At 34.2% G+C, this 14,810-nt stretch overlaps 1 long non-coding RNA gene across 4 annotated transcripts in view; it reads right to left on the reverse strand.

The window, feature by feature from the left end:
- Nucleotides 1-509: 509 nt before the first annotated feature.
- LOC132013904 (uncharacterized) overlaps nucleotides 510-14,810 on the reverse strand; it is a 218,733-nt gene continuing 204,432 nt past the window's right edge. For all 4 annotated transcript variants that reach the window (XR_009403137.1, XR_009403139.1, XR_009403136.1 and 1 more), the window contains one exon: nucleotides 510-651. This is a non-coding gene — a long non-coding RNA (uncharacterized LOC132013904). The remainder of the gene's footprint in view (nucleotides 652-14,810) is intronic.

Below are 14,810 nucleotides of genomic sequence, written 5' to 3' on the forward strand. Positions count from 1 at the left end.
AGGGATTACTTCCCAAGATTTTGGAACACTTCAGAACAGTTGTTAAAAATAAGTGAAAAACAAATGCTGGAATTAAACAAAAAAATTTCATAAATGGTGTGGATATAAACAGAAAAGAATTCTAACCTTTGAAACTATTCAGTATTGTAGTTAGATGATTATATGTCCAAGAAGATACAAATGGCAGTGTTTTCAAACATGGCTACTTAATTTCTGTTATTTAAATTTTTATTTTATATTTAGGGATTTAATGCAGCTCTATACTATGAAATACAATATGCAGAGAGCTTGGTGTAGTTTTTGACAGGCAAAAATGCTCAGGAAAAAGCAAAGAAAGAAAGAAATAGCTTAGCTATAGAGAAATATCTATATTAGCTATGCATATTATATAAAGTTTTTATACTAAAGAACACTGTTTTTCTTCATTAAAATGCAAGATAATACTACCTGTTTCTACATACTAAACAATAGAAAACTCATAATATAAATATTTCATTGCTTGCCTCCAAGAAATTGTTGACATCCTCTGTGGCCATCTGCCAAGGTGGTCATTCCTTTGTGTGTGATGGAATTAAAGAAGTATCAAGGTTCTGTGGATTGATGACAGAAAATATTCTGTGCTCTTGGCTTCTGGTATTTATTTCCTTGGTCCTGTTAAAAAGGAAAGAAAAGTGAACTTACCAATTCTGAACATATAGCCAGTTATTCTGTATTTCTTTAGAGTCACATTTAAGGACATTTTGAGATTTTTACGAGTTCTCATTAAGAATCATAGAATTTTAGTCTTACACAAAAGACTTGCTACATTCATGAATGCAAGTAAGAAAAAGCTATGTCAATCAGAGGATTCAATCCCCACACTTCACAGTATAGGAAACTGAAATCTAAAGAGGTTAAACAACTCAACCAAAGCTACAATTAGTGGCAGAGCTAGCATGAGAAAACAGTTCTTACTACTCCCAGTTCAGGGCTTTTTCTTCTGATTGTATCTCAGCAGGTACAAGAGAAGAATCTTTTTTTTTAAACTTAAGTCTTTTGAGAGAGAGAAAGAGAGAATGAACGGAGGAAGGGGCAGTGGGAGAGAATCTTTCATGCCAACTTCCTGCCAACTGAGGAGATTGACACAGGGCTGAATCCTACAACCAATGAGTTCAGGACCCGAGTCAAAAACCAAGAGTTGTACGTTTAACCAACTGAACCACCCAGGAGCCCCAAGAGAAGAATCTTTGGAAGAGGAAGGGAGACTGGGAAAAGCTAACTTCCCAGCCTCAATGCTTAGGGAAAATTCTAGAAACAACAAAAACCACAATAGTTTAATAATATTTAGATTAATTCATAGCACAGGACTTGTTCAAATAAATATTTTATTAAAGTATGACTAAGACATAGTTTTATTAATAAACTAAAATTTTACCATTAAATTTCTGAATTTCACCCAGAGCAATGATCATTTATTTTTCCAAATTCTTATTACTACAACAATCTATCATCCACATAGCAAAAGTGTTATTTTTATTAGAGTAACACAGTGACATTTTTAAAAAGAAAACTAGGTTATAGACTGCTTCGCTCAAAATTCTCCAAAGTTTTCCCATAACTGTTAGGTTAAAGTCTTACCCTACGTTACATGATTGGGCCGCTGTTTACCTGTCAGTCTATCTCACCACTCTCCCCTTGTTTGGTATTCTATAGCCTTAGTGCCTTCTTGTTCTTCCTTGAATATGCTAAGCACAGTTATGGTTTATGTCTTTGACCTTGGTCTTCCCTCAGACTGAAACTCTTTTCCCCAGAGAGCCACATGTTTATTCCCAATAACCAAACTCTTTCTTTTCCCTTGAGAGCTCCATAGCCTGTTTCAAGAATCTGCTCTAAAGTCACTTCCCAGAGAGTCTTTCTCTTACTATCTAGCCATGCAACTTCCATACTCAAACCTCCTTCTCAATGGCCCCTTTATTTATACACATACTGGCTTTATTTTCATTCATGGTATTTATAATTTCTAAATGTTATAGAGTCCAACACAATCCTTATAGGAACCAGATGTGTTTGGAAATACTTGCATTTTTAAAGATAATATGGTACATGTAGTGTAATTATGTAACACATTCCTCTTCCCTCTGTATCTGAGAGGTCTAGTCGGTTAACATGTTCCTCTTCCCTCTGTATCTGAGAGGTCTAGTTGGTTAACACGTCTACAGGAAAACATGTATTCATTCTAAGTGAGATTTTTTTAAAAAGGCAATAAATAGTCTCATATCACTTTTACTACTAAACAAATTAAGATTAGGTTAGGTTTTACTACAATATGAATTATAAACACTTTCAACTTCAGAGCTTTTTGATTTTGGAATTGCACAGAAGAGATTACTGAATATCCTATCCGTTATTTGTGGAATATTCTACAAATCAGTTTGTTGATTGCCCGTCTCTCCTGTACGCACAAGGAGACTGCCTGTCTCTCCATTACACAGAAAGGAATGATCACCTAGTATGCTCATCAGATCAAGGATCTTTTTTTTTGCTGTATGCCCAGTGCCTAATAGATAAGTATTGATCAATATTAGTTAAGTGGATAAATGAAGGCTTCTATAAGGACCAGCTATTTTTGTTTTTTACATTGTAAGTAAACCCTATCCTGTAATATAGTTCTTTTCAACTGAAGGAATAGCATGAAAGCATTTTAAAAGCTTAAAATTATTTCTTCTTTTAAGGTTCACTAAAAGAAAAAAATAGGACAAATGGCATTTCAAGAAAACTATGGAAACAACACCTAGAGTATGTGATACAGTAAAAGTTTTTAGCTAGAAGTCCACAGATCCAGGTTTGCCCTTCTTTGCATTCCTATTTTCTATTTCATTCCTTATCTATCATTCATCCATCCATCTTTATCTATTTAGCTCTTTCTCTTTCATTTGAGTATCTCACCATTCTTTTTTTTTTTTAAAGATTTATTTATTTATTTATTTATTTATTTGACACAGAGAGAGAGTGAGATCACAAGTAGGCAGAGAGAGAGAGGAAGGGAAGCAGGCTCCCTGCTGAGCAGAGAGCCCGACGTGGGACTCGATCCCGGGACCCTGAGATCATGACCCGAGCCGAAGGCAGCCGCTTAACCCACTGAGCCACCCAGGCGCCCTGGTATCTCACCTTTCTTTGCCCAATGCATTATCTGTAAGACTAGACGATTGAACTCAATGGTCGTTAGCAGTTCTATGATTCTACTAACAGTTAAATAATTGAGGTAGTAATCACTGATTATCCCAGAATTGGCTGACCAGTCGGAAAGACACATAAACTTGCTCATCTAATCACAGCAACAGAAATACAGACTAGTTTTAAATTAAATTTAGCATGTGTGTCCAATGCCAAGGAAATGACACATGTCCCAAACATGTAGTTTTATACATATCTATATAGATATATATATGCATATACACACACACATGACACTGAACTTTTGTGTTTCTGCATAAGAATATGCCCAATAATACAAATATTTATTGACCATTTACTCTGTACCAGGCACTATTCTAAGGTCTTTACATATATTGAACTTAGAATACTTCTATTAGATAAGAATTAATTTTACCCATTAATGGGTAGTAGTGGTAAAGTAGTAGATTGAACCACATCCTCTTTCCCTAGCACACCTCCATTGAAGGTATATGTATATAGCTCTGCTCTGAGACTTTGGGCCTGGGCTTGCTTTGACCAATGGGGTAACATAAGACATCATGCAGACAGCCATATGAAATACGCTTGTGCAAGGGACAAGAAATATGCTTGTGCAATTGCACTTCTTCCCTTGTTATCTAGTTTTTCTTTTCTTTTCTTTAAGTAGGCTCCATGCCCTGTGCAGAGCCTAATGTTGGGCTTGAACTCACAGCCTTGACATCAACACTATCAGGTGAGATGAAGAGTCTGACGCTTACTGACTGAGCCTCCCAGGTGCCCTCTTGTTTTTTACTCTGAGGAAAGAAAAATGCTTTAGTTAGCTCCATGGCAAAGGAGAGATATTTGGCTCAGACTTAGACGCATTCTCCACTTGGATCACCTACTTCAACCTACCCACAGACTCCTGAGCAAAAACGAAAAGCTTATTTTGGTATGCCAGTGAGATTTTATGGTTTGTATTATAAACCATCAGCAAAAGCTCACTGATAAACTTTTTTACAGACAATAAAAATGAAGGGCAGAAACTGAGTAACTTATCTAATCTTTCACAGTTAGTTAAGTGATATGGGTTATGAAGCCAACCAAGTCTGGCTCAAGGGCCACTCTCTTAACACCTATGCTATAGTGTCACTACATTATATTGCCTGTATTATATGTTATTAATCCATTTATTAACATAGTAGCAGGTGGTTTGGCATACATTAAAATTCATAATTATAAAGGTAGTCTAGCTATCAATATATAAAGTTGTCTTGCAGTGAAATGTTTCTTCTGAAAAAATTAGTAAGTATAAAATAAATGTACTATTTCCTAGAAGCAGATTAATAAGATTTTATATATCTTGAGGTGGCTTTCCAGTTCATCCTGCTACCATACAGTAACCTTCAGTGCTGATATCTCCACAACACAATTCCACTCTTTGACCTTGGCTGACTAATTCAGGCATGTATCTATGATTCAAGCTCGATCACTTAGGTTTCTCTCCTGGAATTTTGAAATTTGGACCCATCACGGGGAGCCACCATCAATGGCCCTCCACTGGAAAAAGCTGAAATCTCCAGAGCTGCTCCTGTTACATTCTTTCCAACCTGTCAATTCTATGATGGTATCTTCCCAGACAAATGTACTTTTTGAGTAAGCTTACTAAAACCTATTTTTCTTGTTGTAACCAAAAGAAATTTAACAAAGTAGATTTAAAAAATCCAGTGTTTTTATTATAATTTAAAAGTGCAAAGATTTCATAAAGAAGAGACCTGATAAAGCCTGCATTTGTTTTACATTCTATCAAAGTAATTTTGTAATTTATAGTTATGGATTGTATATTTCCTGAAAACTAGCTAGAAATCCTTCTATATTTTGAGAGCCAGCATCCATGGACTGTCTGAATAGAATTACATTTCAGTAAAGTTGAATAAAGTCAGTTTTTCTTTGCAATCCTATTTATTTTATGCATTTAAAAATGTTTTGTTTATGATGAGCTTTATATATTCCTTTTGATACAAAAAGCAAGTAAACATATGGGATTATCTTCATCACTAATTCAACTCAGAAACTATATATGAGACCCAAATATATTCTAGACATTGTTTTGGGTCCTGCAGATACAGCAAGGATAAAATGGTCTTTGCTCTCATAGAGTAGTGATAGGAAAGAGTATGTGGAATATAATTTGAAAATTTTGTAGTACGATTAGTAATGAACCTGATAAATCTATACAGTAAAGCGATAAAAGTAGCTTAAATGTGTGAGAGTATGGTGGCAAAATGCCTGAAGAATATTTATGTGCAATCCTTAATCTATTCCTAGACTGAAGAGGGATACATCAACATAGGGAGCTCTGTCAGAAATCATATGTAAGAATAAATAAAAAGCGCAATCACCACCACAGTGGCATATTTACGTCACACTTTTTACTTTACCAGTGATTTTCATATCTCAGTGATTTCATATATTACAATATGACCTCTTAATACTTCATTGAGATGAACAAGTGAGAAAATGGAGCCTCAGAAGTTTGAGAAACTTGACCACTTTGAGTAGTGGCAGAACAAGGGCTACTGTCTGTTTTTCAAGCCTCCTAGTTTTATTTCTGTTATATCACAATACATCATCTTTACAAAAGACAATTAGTTTCACAAAAGGCAGGGGTGAGGATTTTTTTTTTTACTTCTATGAGATACTTATGGAGTGGGACTGAGAAGCAACATTATTGGAATCACACAGAAGCTGCTGGTGACAAATTGAATATCTTCTGTCATCAGGCATATGCTCAAATTAGTAAGAACTTTGGAATGGTGTGATAGACTTGGTAGTGGAGAAGTTTATGAGTTCATTTTCTCAACTGGTGGATTTAACCATTTAGCGCAGGAGCTGGCAAACCTCAGCCTGTAAAACAAATCTGGTCTGACACCTGTTTTTGTATGACCTATGAGCCAACAATGGTATTTACATTTTTAAATGGCTCAAAGCATCAAAGGAAAAAAGTTCTATGACATCTGAAAATTAAATAAAATTTAAATTTCAGTGCCCATAACTACAGCCATACTCATTTGTTTATGTATTGCTATGGCTACATTCACACCTTAGCAGCACAGGAGTAGTGCAAGAGACATGCTGGCCTGTGAAGCCTAAAATATTTATTATTGACCCTTTACAGAAAAGATTTTGACCGCAATCTAGAAGATCACAGTTTTCCAAGGAGTTCGTAATGTAAACAGCAGTAATGACATCTATTTAAATCTGTAATTTAAAAAAATTAATAATGGCATAGTTGAATATTTCTTCACCTTAAGAGCATCCAAAGCATTTGAGTGAATGACTATCAGAGGGACCTTAGAAGCATGCTTGTTTCTAAGCCACTCAGCTATTCCTGAGGTTAACACATGGTGTCTGTGATTATTACAGAAGTTTAAATTGTTTAGCTCTTAGTCCTACCTTTTGAAACTTATTGTCTCATAGATTGTTGGTTAAAGATAGGAAGCACAAAGAACTTCTGGTGGCATATAATTAAGGAGAAGCATACAATTACTATGAAGCCTGTGAATTTGCATTAGGACAACCATCACCAAATCTGTAAATTGCACATATCTAATCAAAAGGAACGCCTTAAAGTCTCAAATACTTTTAAAAAGTCATAATTAAAAAGAATATGGTCTTATCCCTAATTTTCTTGAGCAGAATTTTCTTTAGAAATTAAAACCAGGTGATGTCAAAAGCACAGAAGATGAAGAACTCCAAAAGATGAGATCATAAAAGCAGTCTGTCACCTACTTTTGATGTTGTAACTTAGAGTTACTTTTCAGTATATATGTAAATACTCATTTGGCCACAAAGTCAAGTATTATTAAAAATATTGTTATAATTTTAATTTACTATTGTCAAATCATTTTTCTCCACATAATTGAAGATAAATAGCAAACAGGCCACTTACTAGCAGAGACAGCACTTGGATATCTTTACTATGTATAATAAATACTAGTTTACAGGGTTGCTATAGCTAGAAATAATCAAGAACCAGCTGGACTAGGAAGTAAAGTTCTTGTCCACATCCATCACCCAGCCCAGGGTGGTACAGACCAAGTATGTGGAAGCCAAGGAATGTCCGAACATAGTCAATAAGAACACCAAGGGGAAAGAATTAATCATCTCACTGACAAGTTCTACATATGTCCCTGGGAAACTACATGACGTAGCACATGTACTCATTGATGTGGGAACAGGCTACTATGTTTTCTACATAGCTGAAGATGCTCTTTTTTTCAGGAAGAAGACAGACTTCCTCAACAAGCAAATGGAGAAAATCCAGCCAATTTTGCAGCAGAAGCATGCCATGAAACAGGCTGTTATGAAGATAATGAACAAAAAGATTCAGTAACTCACAGCCTTGGGGCAACTCAGACTACTGTCAAAGCCTGAGAGCTTGTTTCAGGAAAGGGGCAGAAGGACCCTGCTTTAGGAGCCTGTGACTTTGTGGCCATGGTTTCCTGGGGGTCAGGATGTTTAATGTTAATAAGTACACCAGCTGGGACCAAAAAAAGAAAAAAAAAAAGAACTCAGTACCTAGAGGTAAGAACAGAAAAGAGAGAATGAAGTAAGAGGTATTAACAATGTCCTTTATTCATATACAGAGAAATAAAAAAGGTCTAGAAAATGCTTACTTAGAAAAAAAGGATAAACTGAATAGTCTCTACAGATGACCAAATTATCCTTCCCTCTTAATTTCCAGACAATTCCTCAACCAAAATTTTTGGGAGCCAGATGCATTTTGAATGAAGTTTTTAGAATTTTGAAAGGCAAGCTTAAATTTAACTATCAGACATGCAGAAGCTTTTTTAAAAAATGTATTGTACGGTGACTAACATAACATAATCAAAAATAAATAAATAAAAAATAAAACACAAATTCTTAATGTCTAAAAGACATCAGAGACTGCTTAGTACCAAACTATAATTTCAGGCTTCTTGTCACTGAAGATTAATAATTGGTTCAAAAAGAATGGACTCTTATGGACTGATGAACAGATACACAAAATGTAATATAACCCATACAATGGAATGTTATTTGGCCATAAAAAGGAATGAAATTCTGACACATGCTACAAGATGGATGAACCTTGAAAATATTCTAAGTGAAAGACGGACATACTATATGTCCGTGAAAGACCCACATACTATATGATTCTATATATATGAAATGTCCAGAACCCTCAAATCCATAGTGACAGAAAGGTTAGTGGTTGCCAGGGACTTGGAGTAGAGGGGAATGGAGTATGACTGCTAAAAGGTACAGGGTTTCTTTCTGGGGTGAAAATGTTCTGAAAGTAGATAGTGGGGATTGATGTACAACATTGTAAATATACAGAAAATAACCAAATAGCACAATTTAAAATTGTAAAGCATATAGCATTTGAATTGTACCTCAATAATGCTATCATTAAAATTTTTTCTTTAAAAAAAAGAATGAATTCACTTTATCAGATCATCTTTTGTTTCTAAAGTATTTAAAATAAGCTGCCAAAATACTAGGGGAAATATTTCTGTTCATGACTGTGAATAACCACATTGCTCTTATATGATATACCTAAAAGAAAATAGTTGTTTATTTCTTCAAATATTTCACATTTAAAAATCTAAACATACATAAACAAGTCTAAACACAGAGCATACATAATTAGTATAGATAAGAAAAGAAACACAGGGAAAGAATCAAATAATAGAATAAGGCTGGGCTAGACTTTAGTATGTCCTTACCATAAAGATATAACAAAAGTTAAAAATTTCTGTCAAATGCTGAAAACAGTTACAGAAAGTTAATCTGGCAATTTCTTCTTAAATCTGATGTCCAATTTCTTTTAATTCCAATTTAAGTTAGAGAATGTTTATAAACCAATATAAAGCTATATATTGATGAATAATGGCTTCTGGAAACGGGAGAAAATTTAAAATTGAGTATTTAACCAGAAAAGTTAAAGAATGAAGAAACTAGAATCTGTCTGCATTTGAACAATCTTAAGTCTTAACTTATAAAAGATGAATTATAGAAGAAAAAAGAAAAAGAAAGCAAAGAATAAGCAAAATCCACCAAAATCTATGTTCATTTATTCGGGTTCCTGAACTTGATGTTCATCTTGCACTGAAGATGTTACTCACTCGAACACATAAACTGGCTCGATGCCTAGGGTATTAAGATCTGCTAAATGGCCACTTCCAACAGTAGATCACAGCTAGTTAACAAAGAGTAAAATGAGACATTTTCTTCAGTAGATTAGGAAAAGCTATATTGATTTTATACAGCATAGTTTTCTCTCATATATATACACTTATATGTATACATGTATACACTTATATATGTAAAAGGAAATAACCAAAAACATTTTTTAGAATATAAATAACAAAACATAGGTACAACTGAAAACAAATAAGTTTGAATATATGTAGCAAGAAACCAACACACTTTCTTTGATACTCCTAGAAAATAAATTGTAACAGGATAAAATTCTTACCAAATTACCAATGTTTATTTAGTCATCTAAATTATTTTCTATAATTTGTGTTTATTCACATTGAATAATATAAGTAAAATGGAAAAGTTTCAATTTATAAGTAAAACATGATAACATGATTACTAGATTCTGTTACATAACCATGACCTAAATTCAAGCTGCTCCCAATATTTACTCCAGTATGTGGTAAATCACAACATTAAAAATTCTTTTTTGTTGTTTTATCCTTTAACATCACAATATGTTTAATATTATGAGAATATTTAATGATATAAAGTATAAAATATAATTGTATCTAGGTAATTAAGCAAAATGTGAGCTTCCGATTTTATAGAACCTGCTATTTCTTTAATAGTCTGTGTAAAGCATGTTTGAAGTACTAGAAAAAAATAATTCTGCAGTCTTTCATAAACTGTATACTCAACATTGGAGGTAGAAAGGAATAATGCAAAGGGTACATACATGTTAAGATAATGTAGCAGTAGCAACTGATTTGTAGGAAAATCAGTCTATAGGTCTTATTTAGGATGAGGAAATTCAGCTAATGCTTGCAGCTGGAAATAAGTAGTTTCATGACTTTACTTTTCTTTTTTTGAAATGAAAATGATACTAAGATCTATTATATAACATAAAGATACTGTGATCAAATCATATTTATTAACTTCTTAAAGTCCACATTAGGATTTTAGTTGGAATTGAAAAAGCAATAAAACATGAATGCCTTCCTTCAATAGGTAGTTTTATTTTATATGCCACACACACACACACACATTTTTTTTTTAAGAGAGGGAGAAAGAACACGTGCACATGTACACACAGAGGGAGGTGGGACTGGGAATGGGCAGAGGGAGGGAGGGAAAGAGAGGGGAGAGAGAGAGAGAGAATCTCAAGAGATTCCATACCCAGCACCGATCTTAACACAGGGTTCAATCTCATGACCCTGAGATCATGACCCCAGATGAAATCAAGAGTTGGTTGCTAAACCCGCTGAGCCACCCATGTGCCCCTATATTTTTATTATTAAGTATTACGTGAAACTAAAAATCTTAAATAGCATAAGAATAATATAATTGAATGGTCACGTGTAACAAATGGTCACGTGTAACTATGTCAACACAATCAGTTTTAGAAGGTGATAGAAAAAATTATGCATTCATGGTAAAATCAAATGAAGTTACAGTATATTATGCTAATACCAATTAAAAGATGGAAGTAATATTAAGGGTTAAAATCACATTTGATTTTGGAAAATTTTGTATTAAATATAAAGATGTTTAAAAAATACCATCAAGAAACATAACTGGAGACACTTCACTGAAATTCAATTTGCTTCAAATAAATTCTTTTACTATTAATTAATAAAATAGAGGCATGTAGTGACACTATTTCCATTAATTTTATAATTCATGCAAATATTTGCTTGGTCATTAAAAGCTTAGTTTAAGGGTTTCAAAGAAAAATAAGTAATTAAACGTCAGGGAATGAAGAGCTCATATAAGTGACAAACATGCAAAAAGAATCTATAAAGATAGCTAAACTAACTTTCCATAAAGTCCATCCTATACTCCAGCTCATAGTTATCTCAACTTTCTCTAGATTCTTGGTTAAAAGTACCACCCACTTAAAAATCATGACATAGACTGACAGTTTTTCCCATTACAGAGATATACCATAATTCATTTTAAAGTAACTTTTTCAAGTAATTTATGATTAATGTAATTCAAAGTGCATAGAAGTATATGAGGTGAAAAAAAAAGCCCCAATTTTCTTGCCACAGATAACACCAGTAACAATTTCTTGCATGTCTCATTTTACAAATTTTATATACCTCTTAGAAACTCTTAGAGATAAATTATTTAGGAATCTGGAGTTTTTCAGATTTTGAAAGGTAATCTGATGAATTTACTGCATTTTACCTAACACCAACCAGTGGTATCTAGGCAGAATCTCACAACAATATACAATATTTCTGAAGTGAATATTCATACTTTGATATAAATATAGAACCTAAATAATTTCACATAGTCACAAGTATCTTTACTTTTTTTTCCTCAGAGGATATGTCACTTTTCCTCCAACTTCACAGAGGTATAGCTGACATATAAGACTAGTAACTCCAGGGTGTATAACATGATTTGATACATGATTGTTTTACAAAATGATTACACAATATGGTTAATTAACAATTTCATAGGTTCACTTAATTACTTGTGTGTGTGTGTGTGTGTGTGTGTGGTGAGAACATTTAAGATTTACTCTCTCAGCAACTTCCAACTATATAATACAGTTATTGTTAACTATAGGCACCATGCTGAATATTAAATTCCAGAAACTTCATTATTTTATAACTGGAAGATTGTGCCCTTGGAACAAAATCATTTCCCCATTTCTTCCACTTGCCAACCCCTCGCAACAACCATCATTCTATGCTCGGTTTCTATGACTTGGGGTTTTTTTTCCCCCAAGTTTTTATTTAAATTCCAATTAGTTAACATATAGTGTAATATTAGTGTCAGGTATAGAATTAAGTGATTCAACACAATATCAGTGTCAGGTATGGAATTGAGTGATTCAAATGGTGCTCATCATAATTTTATTTTTTTTAAAGATTCTACACATAAGTGTGATTATATAAAAATCAGGTTGACTTATTTCACTTAACCATAATGCTCTCAAGATCCACGCATGTTGTCACAAATGCTAGAATTTCCTTCTTTTTCTATGGCTGAATTTTATTTCTCTATGTTTTCTTTATCCATTCATTCATCCACTGATGGACACTTAGGTTGTTTCTACGTTTTGGCTATTGTGAATAATATTACAATGAGAACAGGGGTGCAGATATCTCTTTGAGACTATCATTTTTTTTTCCCTTCAGATATATACCCAGAAGTGAAACCATACAGCAGGTTTATTTTTAATTTTTTGAGGGACCTCCATACTCTTCTCTATAATGTACCAATTTATATTCCCACTAATAGTGCATAAGTTTCCTTTTTTCCACATCCTTACCAGGACTTGTAAACTTCTCTCTCTTGATAACAGCCATTCTTACAGGTATGAAGTGACATCACATTGTGGTTTTGATTGGCATTTTCCTGATGATTAGTGATGCTAAGCATCTTTGCATGTACCTGTTGGCCACCTGTACGTCTTCTTTGGAAAAGTATCTGTTTGGGTCCTTCTGCCCATTTTTAATCAGATTGTTTTTGGCTACTGAGTTGTAAGAGTTCCTTATGTTTTGGATATTAACTCCTTGTCTATTATATGGTCATGTATAGCTTTTAAATTCATGATGAATTTAAGTAGGCCTGTAATGTTCCCAGGTCAGTTAGGTTTTGTCCAAACGTGCTGAGGGAAAAAGAAACTTTTACTGATTCTCCCAAAGATGGTACATAGCTAGTACCATTTTACATTCCATAGCAAGGAAATTAATTCATTATATACATACATTGAATAAAGGCCACCCAAAAATACCACGTCTTAATGCCTGGAACCAGTAAACATTATTTTACAAAGAGAAGGGGTATTTTCAGATGTGATTAAAGGATTTTGAAACAAGCAGATTATCTTGAATTATCCAGATGGGCCCTAAACACAATCATAAAGGTCCTTATGAGAGGAAAGCAGATATATATAGAAGACCAGGAAGCAATGTGGCCATAGAGCCCAAGATTGAAGAGATGTGGCCACAACTCAAAGCATGCTGGCAGCCACTAGAAGCTGGAAGAGGCAAGAAGAGGATTGCTCACTTAGAATCTTTAGAGAAAGTCCTGCCAACATCTTGATTTTGCTCAGTGACACATATTTCAGATTTCTGGTATCTAGAAAAGTGAGGAAATCATTATCCGTTGAATTAAGCTACTAAATTTATGGTAATTTTCACAGAAGCCATAAGAAATTAATTCACAAACAATGTACCTAAACTTGTTATAAATACCCAAACAATATGCCTAGGTACAATATGGCAGTAAGTCTTAAAGTTATTTTAGTATACATGAAAGTTACTCATATGGATACATTATTCATCTTGTACCAGAATATATCCTCATTTATTTATTTATTTTCAGCGTGACAGTATTCATTGTTTTTGCACCACACCCAGTGCTCCAGGCAATACGTGCCCTCCTTAATACCCACCACCTGGCTCCCCCAACCTCCCTCCCCCTCCACCCCTTCAAAACCCTCAGATTGTTTTTCAGAGTCCATAGTCTCTCATGGTTCACCTCCCCTTCCAATTTCCCTCAACTCCCTTCTCCTCTCCACCTCCCCATGTCCTCCATGTTATTTGTTATGCTCCACAAGTAAGTGAAACCATATGATGATTGACTCTCTCTGCTTGACTTATTTTACTCAGCATTAATCTCTTCCAGTTCCGTCCATATTGCTACAAAAGTGTACCACAATATATCTTATTATTTATAGTAGTTACTCAGTTCATTTCATTTCAGGTGATAATTCCAGGTATATAATCATATCATCTGCATGCAGGGGTTTAACTTCACTTTACTGATTTTAAAAACTTCTAATACCTTTCTCTTGGCTGATTTCCTTCACCAATGTTAAATGACAGCCATGGCAGTGGGCATCTTTACAACATTCCTGACTTGTACAAATGAATTTGCAGTGCTTCCTCTTTCCTCCTTTGCCCCCAACACCTACCTGCTTCATCTGTCATGAACTGTAAGGACAATGAGTAAGCTTCCCACATCTGGTGTGTTTTGACTATTTTCTTGTACCTGCACTGTTTTTGTTTTATAATGGTTGGTGTCATGTTATCTGGTTTGCAGATATTCATAACTGCTACATTATCAATGAATTATACTCTTTACATTAAAAAATAACTTCATTCATCTCACAAGATGTTAATGTGGACTGATTCCTCTGTAAGTATTTTGTTGGCTTTTATTTGGCTTAATTTTTATCTTTAGTTTTCAACATTCCTAAAGTTCTTTAATTTACTTGTGTTTCTTGCATATATCAGAGAATAACATTTTGCTCTGTGCTTTAGCTAGAAATCCACTTTTTAAAAAACTAACATGAGGGGCACCTGGGTGGCTCAGTGGGTTAAAGCCTCTGCCTTCGGCTCGGGTCATGATCCCAGGGTCCTGGGATTGAGCCCTGCATCGGGCTC

This window comes from Mustela nigripes, chromosome 3 (assembly GCF_022355385.1).
Source record: "Mustela nigripes isolate SB6536 chromosome 3, MUSNIG.SB6536, whole genome shotgun sequence".
NCBI classification, from domain to species: Eukaryota; Metazoa; Chordata; class Mammalia; order Carnivora; family Mustelidae; genus Mustela; species Mustela nigripes.